This window comes from Arachis duranensis, chromosome 6, assembly GCF_000817695.3.
Source record: "Arachis duranensis cultivar V14167 chromosome 6, aradu.V14167.gnm2.J7QH, whole genome shotgun sequence".
NCBI lineage: Eukaryota > Viridiplantae > Streptophyta > Magnoliopsida > Fabales > Fabaceae > Arachis > Arachis duranensis.
In genome coordinates this window covers 49469527-49481026 of record NC_029777.3, presented here as the reverse complement: position 1 = coordinate 49481026, position 11500 = coordinate 49469527, and the positions used below count along the sequence as shown (strand labels likewise).

General features: G+C 44.5%; 16 non-coding genes and 10 pseudogenes across 16 annotated transcripts; all 26 read left to right on the top strand.

Annotated features, from left to right (window-relative positions):
* Nucleotides 1-2884: 2884 nt before the first annotated feature.
* LOC127740160 (5S ribosomal RNA) lies at nucleotides 2885-3003 on the top strand. Its single transcript, XR_008000841.1, has one exon. It is a non-coding gene; the product is annotated as a 5S ribosomal RNA (ribosomal RNA).
* A 180-nt stretch (nucleotides 3004-3183) lies between these two features.
* On the top strand, nucleotides 3184-3302 carry LOC127740338 (5S ribosomal RNA). The gene has a single exon (XR_008001017.1). It is a non-coding gene; the product is annotated as a 5S ribosomal RNA (ribosomal RNA).
* A 182-nt stretch (nucleotides 3303-3484) lies between these two features.
* On the top strand, nucleotides 3485-3603 carry LOC127740037 (5S ribosomal RNA). Its single transcript, XR_008000772.1, has one exon. It is a non-coding gene; the product is annotated as a 5S ribosomal RNA (ribosomal RNA).
* Nucleotides 3604-3785: 182 nt separating this feature from the next.
* On the top strand, nucleotides 3786-3902 carry LOC127740106 (uncharacterized; annotated as a pseudogene).
* A 181-nt stretch (nucleotides 3903-4083) lies between these two features.
* On the top strand, nucleotides 4084-4202 carry LOC127740101 (5S ribosomal RNA). Its single transcript, XR_008000797.1, has one exon. It is a non-coding gene; the product is annotated as a 5S ribosomal RNA (ribosomal RNA).
* Nucleotides 4203-4386: 184 nt separating this feature from the next.
* LOC127740036 (5S ribosomal RNA) lies at nucleotides 4387-4504 on the top strand. The gene has a single exon (XR_008000771.1). It is a non-coding gene; the product is annotated as a 5S ribosomal RNA (ribosomal RNA).
* Nucleotides 4505-4684: 180 nt separating this feature from the next.
* On the top strand, nucleotides 4685-4803 carry LOC127740093 (uncharacterized; annotated as a pseudogene).
* A 183-nt stretch (nucleotides 4804-4986) lies between these two features.
* Nucleotides 4987-5105, top strand: LOC127740088 (uncharacterized; annotated as a pseudogene).
* Nucleotides 5106-5283: 178 nt separating this feature from the next.
* Nucleotides 5284-5401, top strand: LOC127740024 (5S ribosomal RNA). The gene has a single exon (XR_008000759.1). It is a non-coding gene; the product is annotated as a 5S ribosomal RNA (ribosomal RNA).
* Nucleotides 5402-5581: 180 nt separating this feature from the next.
* LOC127740249 (5S ribosomal RNA) lies at nucleotides 5582-5699 on the top strand. Its single transcript, XR_008000930.1, has one exon. It is a non-coding gene; the product is annotated as a 5S ribosomal RNA (ribosomal RNA).
* Nucleotides 5700-5882: 183 nt separating this feature from the next.
* Nucleotides 5883-6001, top strand: LOC127740327 (5S ribosomal RNA). Its single transcript, XR_008001006.1, has one exon. It is a non-coding gene; the product is annotated as a 5S ribosomal RNA (ribosomal RNA).
* A 183-nt stretch (nucleotides 6002-6184) lies between these two features.
* LOC127740008 (5S ribosomal RNA) lies at nucleotides 6185-6303 on the top strand. Its single transcript, XR_008000743.1, has one exon. It is a non-coding gene; the product is annotated as a 5S ribosomal RNA (ribosomal RNA).
* A 181-nt stretch (nucleotides 6304-6484) lies between these two features.
* LOC127740077 (uncharacterized) lies at nucleotides 6485-6603 on the top strand (annotated as a pseudogene).
* A 192-nt stretch (nucleotides 6604-6795) lies between these two features.
* On the top strand, nucleotides 6796-6914 carry LOC127740076 (uncharacterized; annotated as a pseudogene).
* Nucleotides 6915-7095: 181 nt separating this feature from the next.
* Nucleotides 7096-7214, top strand: LOC127740070 (uncharacterized; annotated as a pseudogene).
* A 181-nt stretch (nucleotides 7215-7395) lies between these two features.
* On the top strand, nucleotides 7396-7514 carry LOC127739791 (5S ribosomal RNA). The gene has a single exon (XR_008000533.1). It is a non-coding gene; the product is annotated as a 5S ribosomal RNA (ribosomal RNA).
* A 180-nt stretch (nucleotides 7515-7694) lies between these two features.
* On the top strand, nucleotides 7695-7813 carry LOC127740042 (5S ribosomal RNA). Its single transcript, XR_008000777.1, has one exon. It is a non-coding gene; the product is annotated as a 5S ribosomal RNA (ribosomal RNA).
* Nucleotides 7814-8003: 190 nt separating this feature from the next.
* LOC127740081 (uncharacterized) lies at nucleotides 8004-8121 on the top strand (annotated as a pseudogene).
* Nucleotides 8122-8302: 181 nt separating this feature from the next.
* Nucleotides 8303-8421, top strand: LOC127739980 (5S ribosomal RNA). Its single transcript, XR_008000721.1, has one exon. It is a non-coding gene; the product is annotated as a 5S ribosomal RNA (ribosomal RNA).
* Nucleotides 8422-8601: 180 nt separating this feature from the next.
* LOC127740064 (uncharacterized) lies at nucleotides 8602-8720 on the top strand (annotated as a pseudogene).
* Nucleotides 8721-8901: 181 nt separating this feature from the next.
* Nucleotides 8902-9020, top strand: LOC127740021 (5S ribosomal RNA). The gene has a single exon (XR_008000756.1). It is a non-coding gene; the product is annotated as a 5S ribosomal RNA (ribosomal RNA).
* Nucleotides 9021-9201: 181 nt separating this feature from the next.
* LOC127740041 (5S ribosomal RNA) lies at nucleotides 9202-9320 on the top strand. The gene has a single exon (XR_008000776.1). It is a non-coding gene; the product is annotated as a 5S ribosomal RNA (ribosomal RNA).
* A 182-nt stretch (nucleotides 9321-9502) lies between these two features.
* Nucleotides 9503-9621, top strand: LOC127740075 (uncharacterized; annotated as a pseudogene).
* Nucleotides 9622-9781: 160 nt separating this feature from the next.
* On the top strand, nucleotides 9782-9900 carry LOC127740073 (uncharacterized; annotated as a pseudogene).
* Nucleotides 9901-10347: 447 nt separating this feature from the next.
* LOC127740138 (5S ribosomal RNA) lies at nucleotides 10348-10466 on the top strand. Its single transcript, XR_008000819.1, has one exon. It is a non-coding gene; the product is annotated as a 5S ribosomal RNA (ribosomal RNA).
* A 182-nt stretch (nucleotides 10467-10648) lies between these two features.
* LOC127740035 (5S ribosomal RNA) lies at nucleotides 10649-10767 on the top strand. The gene has a single exon (XR_008000770.1). It is a non-coding gene; the product is annotated as a 5S ribosomal RNA (ribosomal RNA).
* The last annotated feature ends 733 nt before the right edge of the window (nucleotides 10768-11500 follow it).

The window sequence follows — 11500 nt, the reverse complement described above, 5'->3', positions numbered from 1 at the left end:
TCCTGCCCTGCCCTCCACAAGGGCAGGGCAGCCTCCTGGAAGCTATTATTTTTGGGCTAAAATTGGATTAAAAATCCAATAAAATTCATTTCTTCATCAAATCAAAAGCCCATCCAAAATCCCAAGATCCAAGGATAGAAAGTGTATAAATAGGAGCTAGTTTGATGTAATTAGGACTTTAACTTGACTTTTGAATTTTGCACTTTCTTAGAGCTTTGAATTTTATTTTTGCACTTTGGAACTTCTCTTGGGGACTTCACTGAGATTTCAGAGAATTGGGAAGGAGAATTGATCTCTCTTCTTCCTCGTTCTTGCTTAGGCCTTTTTAATTTCCTTGTTTTGAGTTTTGGGTGTGAAGAATTGAGGAAATTCTGTCACAATCTCCATTCAAAATCTCTTTAAACATCTTTCTGCACAATTGAGTTTAATTACATTTCCTTTACTGCTTCTTCTTCAATTTCTTGTTAATTGCTTTGTGAACTTGGATCTGGGAAGGTAATTGAGATCTAGACTTTGCTATCTAGTCTCTTGAGTCCTGAGATCCCAATTTTCTTTTTGGTTCTTCTGTGAACCTCAGCTGCATGTTAATTTCCATTTCTGTTTGGATTCTAGTTATTCCTAATTCAATTTCAGCTTTATTAATTGCTGCAACTTACTTTCTCTTGCTAAAATTCTGAATTCCCAATCCTTAAATCCCTTTTCCATTCAAGCAATTTATATTTCTTGCACTTTAAGTTACTGTAATTTACATTTCTTGCACTTTAAGTTTCAGTCATTTAATTTCTTGTTCTTTAAGATTCAGCTGTTTTTACTTTCCTGCCCTTTAATTTACTGCAATTCTCCCCTCTCCCTTTACATTCCAAGTAATTTAGTTTCTGTTAAAGATAAATCACTCAACCAATACTTGATTCGCTTGACTAAATCAACCACTAAACTAAAATTGCTCAATCCTTCAATCCCTGTGGGATCGACCTCACTCCCGTGAGTTTTTATTACTTGATGCGACCCGGTACACTTGCCGGTGAGTTTTGTGTTGGATCGTTTTCCACACAAAAGCAACAAGGCCAAGGAAGCAAAGGCATGGCGCTACGTACTCAAGGGAGCCAAGGAAAACAAAGGTAGCACTCAATTGGATAGAGCGCTACGTTAAAAGTTTTCACTTTTTCGTGGCCTCCCCAAAGAAAATCAAGGCACAACATTTGCTAGTGAAGGAGCCAGGAATCGAACTGTGCAGATAAGGGAACCAAGAGAAGCACTAGTACAAAGGAATTGTTGGCACAAATGCAACCACCAGGGCTTGATATGGGGAACGAGGCAAACAAAAAAGGGGTGCTACGTTAGAAGCACTAACTGAGCGCTACTTTTCACAAAGGAAATTGGCAAAATGAACTTACCAAGGCTCGAAAAAGGGAGCCTCACCTTGCGCACAAAGGGCGCAACGTTCACTCACTTAACGTGGCACCATGAACATGGCTGGTTTGAAGAAGGTTGACATGGGCTTGACACAAGGAGGGGCGCTACGTTACATTACTTAACGTAGCGCCATGAACAATTGAGCTATGCATGAGCCTGGGACCAAGCAAATTGATCGCTGTGTTGTTGCATTTAACTGAGCGCTTCCCTGGGAGGTGTCCCTTGTTCCATTTTTAAAGCAAAGGCCAAATTGGATCCAATTCTTCATAAGTTGAAAAGCCCACTCCAAATTCTGAAGATCAAGAAATAGAAAGTGTATAAATAGGAGTTAGTTTGATTTGTAGAGGACTTTTTTTTTTATTTCTAGTTTACTCTTAGCTCATTTTTCATTTTTCTTAAAAATTAGTTTTCATTGAGAGCTCAAGAATTGAGATTGGATCTCAGTCTTCCTCTCTAGTTTTCATTTTCCTCTTCCAGCTTCTGTTTTGAATTTTGGATTGAGATTGAAGGAATTCTGTTTCAATACTTGATCTGAAATTCATCTTGTTCTTCTTCTGCATAATTCTGAGAATTGAGGAATTGGATTTGAGTTTCATTTGCTGTTTCATTTACATTTCTTCTGCAATTTAGCTTCTGTTTGATCAAGGAAGGAATTGAAATCTGGATCTACTTTCTAGTCTCATTGATCCCCTGAGATCTTCAATGTCTCTTTTGGATTTAACAATTGAGAGTTTACTTTCTATTTTGTTCTTTCAAGAAATTTTCCTTTTCTGTTTAAGATCTTCTACACTTTACTTCATTTTCTACTTCTCTGCTTGATTGCTCTTTACATTTTCTTGCTTAATGTTGAATCCCAACTCCCCAAATCTCCTTAATCTTTCAGAAATTTAAGTTTCACAGCAATTTATATTCAGTAGTTTACATTTCTTGCACTTTAAGCTTCAGCCATTTACATTTCTTGCAATCTAAGTTTCAGTCATTTACATTACTTGCACTTTAAGATTTAGCTCGTTCACTTTTTCTGCTCTTTAATTTACTGTCAATTCTCCCTCTCCTTTTTAGTTTCTTTCAATTTAGCTTCTGTTTATCAAAATTCACTCAACTCATCAACTGTTTGCTTAACTAAATCAACCATCTAACTAATATTGCTCAATCCTTCAATCCCTGTGGGATCGACCTCACTCATGTGAGTAATTACTACTTGATGCGACTCGGTACATTTGCCCGTGAGTTTTGGTGTTGGATTGTTATCCACCAATCAACCTCCTGGGAAGTCCTCGTTTTGCACCTCTTTCTTTTTACGTTGTACTGACCCACTTTCTTTAAACGATTCTATCCCGACAAGGATACCTTAAAGCGATCCTCAATGTCCTGATCTTTGCAGGCTCCCACGGTCCCCGCATGGCTTCGCGGCACGAGTTACTCTATGTCGTGCCCCATGCTTGTGATAATTTTGTGCGCACACTTTAATAGGTGCGATCATACCAGCACTAATGCACCGGATCCCATCAGAACTCCGCAGTTAAACGTGCTTGGGCGATAGTAGTACTAGGACGGGTGACCTCTTGGGAAGTCCTCGTGTTGCACCTTTTTTTTTTACATCGTACTAACCATCTTTCTTGAAATGATTCTATCCCGTGAAGGATACCTTAAGGCGTTCCTCAATGGCCTGATCTTCCGCAAGCTCCCGCAGTCCCCGCAAGGCTTCGCAGCTCGAGTTACTCTATCGCGCTCCCCATGCTTATGATAATTGTGTGCGCACACTTTAATAGATGCAATCATACCAGCACTAATGCACCGGATCCCATCAGAACTCCGCAGTTAAGCGTGCTTGGGCGAGAGTAGTATTAGAACGGGTGACCTCCTTGGAAGTCCTCGTGTTGCACCTCCTTTTTTTTTACGTCGTACTGATCTTCTTTCTTTAAAGGATTCTATCTCGAGAAGGATACCTTTAAGCGATCCTCAATGGCCTAATCTTCTGCAAGCTCCCGCGGTCCCCGCAAGGCTTCGCGGCTCGAGTTACTATATATCGCGCCCCATGCTTATGATAATTGTGTGCGCAGACTTTAATAGGTGCGATCATACCAGCACTAATGCACTGGATCCCATCAGAACTCCGTAGTCAAACTTGCTTGGGTGAGAGTTGTACTAGGATGGGTGACCTCCTGGGAAGTGCTTGTGTTACACCTCCTTTTTTTTTACGTCGTACTGACCCTATTTTTTTAAATGATTCTATCCCAAGATGGATACCTTAAAGCGCTCCTCAATGGCCTGATCTTCCGCAGGCTCTTGCGGTCCCCGCAAGGCTTCGTGGCTCGAGTTACTCTATGTCGCGCCCCATGCTTATGATAATTGTGTACGCACATATAAATAGGTGCGATCATACCAGCACTAATGCACCGTTCCATCAGAACTCCGTAGTTAAGCATGCTTGTGTAGGAGATGTACTACGATAGGTGACCTTTTGGGAAGTCCTCGTGTTGCACCTTTTTTTTTTTACGTCGTACTGACTATCTTTCTTTAAACGATTCTATCTCGAGAAGGATGCCTTAAAGTGATTATCAACGGCCTGATCTTTCGCAGGATCCCACGGTCCCCGCCAGGCTTCGCAGCTCGAGTTACTCTATGCCGCTCCCCATGCTTGTGATTATTGTGTGTGCACACTTTAATAAGTGCGATCATACCAGCACTAATGCACCGGATCCCATCAGAACTCCGTAGTTATGCGTGCTTGGGCGAGAGTAGTACTAGGATGGGTGACCTTCTGGGAAGTCCTCGTATTGCACCTCTCTTTTTTTTTTATGTCGTACTGACCTTCTTTCTTTAAACGATTCTAACCTGAGAACGTTACCTTAAAGCGATCCTCAATGGCTTGATCTTCCGTAGGCTCCTGCGTTCCCTGCAAGGATTCGTGGCTCGAGTTACTTTATGTCGCGCCCCATTCTTATGATAATTGTGTGCGCACACTTTAATAGGTGTGATCATACCAGCACGAATGCACCGGATCCATTAGAACTCCGCAGTTAAGTGTGCTTGGGCGAGAGTAGTACTTGGATGGGTGACCTCCTCGGATGTCCTCGTGTTGCACGTCTTTTTTTTACGTCACACTAACCCTCTTTCTTTAAACGATTCTATCCCAAAAAGATTACCATAAAGCGATTCTCAATGGCCTAATCTTTCGGAGAATCCCACGGTACCCGCAAGGCTTCGTGGCTCTAGTTACTCTATGTCGCGCCCCATGCTTATGATTATTATGTGCGCACAGTTTAATAAGCGCGATCATACCAGCACTAATGCACCGGATCCCATCAAAACTCCACAGTTAAGCATTTTTGGGTGAGAGTAATACTAGGATGGGTGACCTCTTGTGAAGTCCTCGTGTTGCACCTCTTTTTTTTTTTACGTCATACTAACCCTCTTTCTTTAAACGATTCTATCTTGAGAAGGATACCTTAAAGCGATCCTCAATGGCCTGATCTTGCGCAGGCTCCTGTTGTCCCCGCAAGGCTTCGTAGCTCGAGTTACTCTATGTCACGCCCTATGTTTATGATAATTGTGTGTGCACACTTAAATAGGTACGATCATACCAGCACTAACGCACCAAATCCCATCAGAACTCTGTAGTTAAGCGTGCTTGGGCAAGAGTTGTACTAGGATGGGTCACTTCCTCGGAAGGCCTCGTGTTGCATGCCTTTTTTTTTACGTCGTACTGACCCTCTTTTTTTAAATGATTCTATCCCGAGAAGGTACCTTAAAGTGATTCTCAATGGCCAGATCTTCCGCAGGATCCCACGGTACCCGCAGGGCTTCGCGCCTCAAGTTACTTATGTCGCGGCCCATGCTTATGATAACTGTCGCGCACACTTTAATAGGTGCGATCATACCAGCACTAACGCACTGGATCCCCTCAGAACTCCGCAGTTAAGCGTGCTTGGGTGACAGTAGTACTAGGATGGGTGACCTGTGGGAAGTTCTCGTGTTGCACCTCTTTTTTTTACGTCGTACTGACCATCTTTCTTTAAACGATTCAATCCCGAGAACGATACCTTAAGGAAATCCTCAATGGCCTGATCTTCCGCAGGCTCCCGGGGTCCCCGCAAGGCTTTGCGGCTCGAGTTACTCTATGCCGCTCCCCATCCTTATGATAATTGTGTGCGCACACTTTAATAGGTGCGATCATACCAGCACTAATGTACCGGATCCCATCAGAACTCTGTAGTTAAGCGTGCTTGGGCGATAGTAGTACTAGGATGGGTGACCTCCTGGGAAGTCCCGTGTTGCACCTCTCTTTTTTTTTACGTCGTACTAACCCTCTTTCTTTAAACGATTCTATCGCGAGATAGATACCCTAAAGTGATCCTCAATGTCCTGATCTTGCACAGGCTCCCGTGGTCCTAGCAAGGCTTCGCGGATCGAGTTACTCTATGACGTGCCCTATGCTTATCGTAATTATGTGCGCACACTTTAATTGGTGCGATCATACCAGCACTAATGCATCGGATCCCATCAGAACTCTGTAGTTAAGCGTGCTTGGGCGAGAGTAGTACTAGGATGGGTGACCTACTCGGAAGTCCTCGTATTGCACCTCTCTTTTCTTTTACATCGTACTGACCCTCTTTCTTTAAACGATTCTATCCTGAGAAGGAAACCTTAAAGTGATCCTCAATGGCCTAATCTTCCGCAGGATCCCATGGTACCCGCACGGCTTCGCGGCTCGAGTGACTCTATCTCGTGCCCTATGCTTTTGGTAATTGTGTGCATACATTTAAATAGGTGCGATCATACCAGCACTAATGCACCGAATCCCATCAGAACTCCACAATTAAGCGTGCTTGTGCGAGAGTAGTACCAGAATGGGTGACCTCCTGGGAAGTCCTCGTGTTGCACCTCTTTTTTTTTACGTCGTACTGACCTTCTTTCTTTAAACGATTCTATCCCGAGAAAGATATCTTAAAGCGATCCTCATTGGCCTGATCTTGCGCAGGCTCCCGTGGTCCCCCCAAGGCTTCGCAGCTCGAGTTACTCTATGTCGCATCCTATGCTTATGATAATTGTGTGCGCACACTTTAATAGGTGCGATCATACCAGCACTAATGCATCAGATCCCATTAGAACTCTATAGTTAAGCGTGCTTGGGCAAGAGTAGTACTAGGATGGGTCACCTCCTCGAAAGGCCTCATGTTGCACGTCTTTTATTTTTACGTGATACTGACGATGTTTCTTTAAGTGATTCTATCCCGAGAAAGATACCTTAAACCGGTTCTCACCGGTTCTCAATGGCATGATCTTCCACAGGATCCCATGGTACCCGCAAAGCTTCGCAGCTCGAGTTACTCTATGTCGCACCCCATGCTTATGATAATTGTGTGCGCATACTTTAATAGGTGCGATTAAACCAGCAATAATGCAACGGATCCCATCTGAACTCCGTAGTTAAGCGTGCTTTGGTGATAGTAGTACTAGGATGGGTGACCTCGTGCGAAATCCTCGTGTTGCACCTCTTTTTTTTTACGTCGTACTAACCCTCTTTCTTTAAACGATTCTATCCCGAGAAGGATACGTTAAAGCGATATTCAATGGCCTGATCTTGTACAGGCTCCCGTGGTCCCCGCAAGGCTTCGCGGCTCGAGTTACTATATGCCATGCCCTATGCTTATGAAAATTGTGTGCGCACACTTCAATAGGTGCGATCATAATAGCACTAATGCACCGGATCCTATCAGAACTCTACAGCTAAACGTGCTTAGGCGAGAGTAGTATTAGGATGGGTGACCTTCTCGGAAGTCCTCGTGTTGCACGTCATTTTTTTTACGTTGTACTGACCCTCTTTCTTTAAACGATTCTATCCCGAGAAGGATACCATAAAGTGATTCTCAATGGCCTGATCTTCCGCAGGATCCCATGGTACCCGCAAGGCTTCGCGGCTCAAGTTACTCTATGTCGCGTCCTTTGCTTATGATAATTGTCTGCGCACACTTTAATAGGTGCGATCATACCAGCATTATTGCATCGGATCCCATCAGAACTCCACAGTTAAGCATTCTTGGGTGAGAGTAGTACTAGGATGGGTGACCTCTTGGGAAGTCCTCGTGTTGCACCTCTTTTTTTTACGACGTACTGACAATCTTTTTTTAAACGATTCTATCCCGAGAAAGATACCTTAAAGCAATCCTCAACGGCTTGATCATCCGCAGGTTCCCGCGATCCCCGCAAGGCTTCGCGGCTCGAGTTACTCTATGCTGCGCCCCATGCATATGATAATTATGTGCGCACACTTTAATAGGTGCGATCATACCAGCACTAATGTACCGGATCCCATCATAACTCCACAATTAAGCGTGCTTAGGCGAGAGTATTACTAGGATGGTAGACCTCCTGGGAAGTCCTCGTGTTGCACCTCTCTTTTTTTTTTTTTTTTACGTCGTACTGACCCTCTTTCCTGAAACGATTCTATCATGAGAAGGATACCTTAAAGCGATCCTTAATGGCCTGATCTTCCGCATGCTTCCGTGGTCCCCACAAGGCTTTGCGGATCGAGTTACTCTATGTCGTGCCCTATGCTTATGTTAATTGTGTGCGCACACTTTAATAGATGCGATCATACTGGCACTAATCCACCAGATCCCATCAAAACTCTGCAGTTAAGCGTGCTTGGTCGAAAGTAGTACTAGGATGGGTGTCCTCCTGGAAGTTCTCGTGTTGCACATCTTTTTTTTTACGTCGTACTGACACTCTTTTTTTAAACGATTCTATCCCGAGAAGGATACCTTAAAGCGATTCATAATGGCCTAATCTTTCGTAGGTTCCCACGGTACCCGCAAGGCTTCACAGCTAGAGTTACTCTATTTCGCGCCCCATGCTTATGATAATTGTGTTTGCACACTTTAATATGTGCGATCATACCAGTACTAATGCACCGGATCCCATCAGAAATCTGCAGTTAAGCGTGCTTGGGTGAGAGTAGTACTACGATGGGTGACCTCCTCGGAAGTCTTCGTGTTGCACGTCTTTTTTTTACATCGTACTGACCCTCTTTCTTTAAACGGTTATATCCCGAGAAGCATACCTTAAAGTGATTCTCAATGGCCTGATCTTCCGCAGGATCCCACGGTACCCGTAAGGCTGTGCGGCTCCAATTACTCTATGTCGCGCCCCATGCTTAAAATAATTGTCTGCACACACTTTAATAAGTGCGATCATACCAGCATTAATGCACCGGATCCCACCAGAACTCCGTAGTCAAGCGTGCTTGGGTGAGAGTACTACCAAGATGGGTGACCTCTAGGGAAGTCATCGTGTTGCACCTCTTTTTTTTTACGCCGTACTGACCCTCTTTCTTTAAACGATTCTATCCCTAGAAGGATACCTTAAAGTGATCCTTAATGACCTGATCTTCCGCAGGTTCTCACGGTCCCCGCAAGACTTCGCGGCTCAGCTTACACTATGCCGCGCCCCATGCTTATGATAATTGTGTTTGCACACTTTAATAGGTGCGATCATACCAGTACTAATACACCGGATCCCATTAGAACTCTGCAGTTAAGCGTGCTTTGGCGAGAGTAATACTAGGATGGGTGATCTCCTGGAAAGTCCTCGTGTTGCACCTCTTTTTTTTTACGTCGTACTGGCCCTCTTTCTTTAAACGATTCTATCCCGAGAAGGATACCATAAAGTGATCCTCAATGGCCTGATCTTGCACAGGCTCCCGCGGTCCTCGCAAGGCTTCGCGGCTCGAGTTACTCTATGTCGCGCCCTATGCTTATGATAATTGTGTGCGCACACTTTAATAGGTGCGATCATACCAGTACTAATGCACCGGATCCCGTCAGAACTCTGCAGTGAAGCGTGCTTGGGCGAGAGTAGAACTAGGATGGGTGACCTCCTCAAAAGTACTCGTGTTGCACCTCTCTTTTTTTTACGTCGTACTGACCCTCTTTTTTTAAACGATTCTATCCCGAGAAGGATACCTTAAAGTAATTCTCAATGGCCTGATCTTCCGCATAATCCCACAGTACCGCCAAGGCTTTGCGGCTCGAGTTACTCTATGCCGCGCCCCATTCTTATGATAACTGTGTGCGCACGCTTTAACAGGTGCTATCATACCCGCACTAATGCACCGGATCCCATCAGAACTCTCCAGTTAAGCGTGCTTGGGTGAAAGTAGAACTAGGATGGGTGCCCACTTGGGAAGTTCTCGTGTTGCACCTCTTTTCTTTCTTTAAACGATTCTATCCCCAGAAGGATACCTTAAAGCGATTCTCAATGGCCTGATCTTTCGCAGGTTCCCACGGTACCCGCAAGGCTTCACGGCTAGAGTTACTCTATTTCGCGCCCCATGCTTATGATAATTCTGTGCGCACACCTTAATAGGTGCGATCATACCAGCACTAATGCACCGGATCCCATCAGATATCTGCAGTTAAGCGTGCTTGGGCAAGAGTAGTACTTGGACGGGTGATCTCCTCGGAAGTCCTCGTGTTTCACGTCTTTTTTTTACGTCGTACTGACCCTCTTTCTTTAAATGATTCTATCCCGAGAAGGATACCTTAAACTGATTCTCAATGGCCTGATCTTCCGCATGATCCCTCGGTACCCGTAAGATTTTGCGGCTCGAGTTACTCTATGTCGCGCCCCATGCTTATAATAATTGTCTGCACACACTTTAATAGGTGCGATCATACCAGCACTAATGCACCAGATCCCATTAGAACTCCGTAGTTAAGCGTGCATGGAAGTCCTCGTGTTGCACCTTTCTTTTTTGTACGTCATACTGGCCCTCTTTCTTTAAACGATTCTATCCCGAGAAGGATACCATAAAGTGATCCTCAATGGCCTGATCTTGCGCAGGCTCTCGCGGTCCCCACAAGGCTTCGCGGCTCGAGTTACTCTATGTCGCGCCCTATGCTTATGATAATTGTGTGCGCACACTTTAATAGGTGCGATCATATCAGCACTAATGCACCGGATCCCATCAGAACTCTGCAGTTAAGTGTGCTTGGGCGAGAGTAGTACTAGGATGGGTGACCTCCTCAGAAGTCCTCGTGTTGCACCTCTCTTTTTTTTACGTCATACTAACCCTCTTTCTTTAAACGATTCTATCCCGAGAAGGATACCTTAAAGTGATTCTCAATAGCCTGATCTTCCGCAGGATCCCACGGTACCCGCAAGACTTCGCGGCTCGAGTTACTCTATGTGGCGCCCCATGCTTATAATAATTGTGAGCGCACACTTTGATAGGTGCGATCATACCAGCACTAATGCATCAGATTCCGTCAGAACTCCATAATTAAGTGTGCTTGGGTGAGAGTAGTACTAGGATGGGTGACCTCTTGGGAAGTCCTCGTATTGCACCTCTTTTTTTTTTTTACGTCGTACTGACCCTCTTTCTTTAAACGATTCTATCCCGAGAAGGATACCTTAAAGCGATCCTCAATGGCCTGATCTTTCGTAGGTACCCGCGGTCCCCACAAGGGTTCACGGATCGAGTTATTCTCTGCCGCACCCCATGCTTATGATAATTGTGTGCGCCACTTTAATAGGTGCGATCATACCAGCACTAATGCACTAGATCCTATAAGAACTCTCATAATTGCCATAGTCATGGTTAGGACGATGATAGGATTCCTTGGATCTTCCCTCCCGAGTCAAGGCCCCTTTTATGCATCAATTACAATTTTGCTCATTACTTAGTTCTTTGATTTCTTGGTTCTTTTAATCTTTGATTTCTCACTTGAAAACCCCTTTTTGGCTGTAACAACCAAGGAAGTAACACCTCAATTGCGTTCCTAAGGAGAACGACCCGAGGTTGAACTACTCTCGGTTATTTTGTATTGAACTAACATTTGATTGAGAGTATCCATTGCCGGTTCAGACTATACTTACAACGGAAGAAGTTCTATTTTATCTAAATTCCGAATTGGCATAAATCCTCTTTATCAGCGCCCTACCCACCTCCATTCCTTCTCTTCTCTTGTTCGTTTACCACAACCCCGTCCCAACCCCTAAACCACCATACTACCATCCAGCCACCTCTGTCCGACATCCACAATCACCGCCGTGGCGGCTGGCAACAACCATCGGTCCCTCT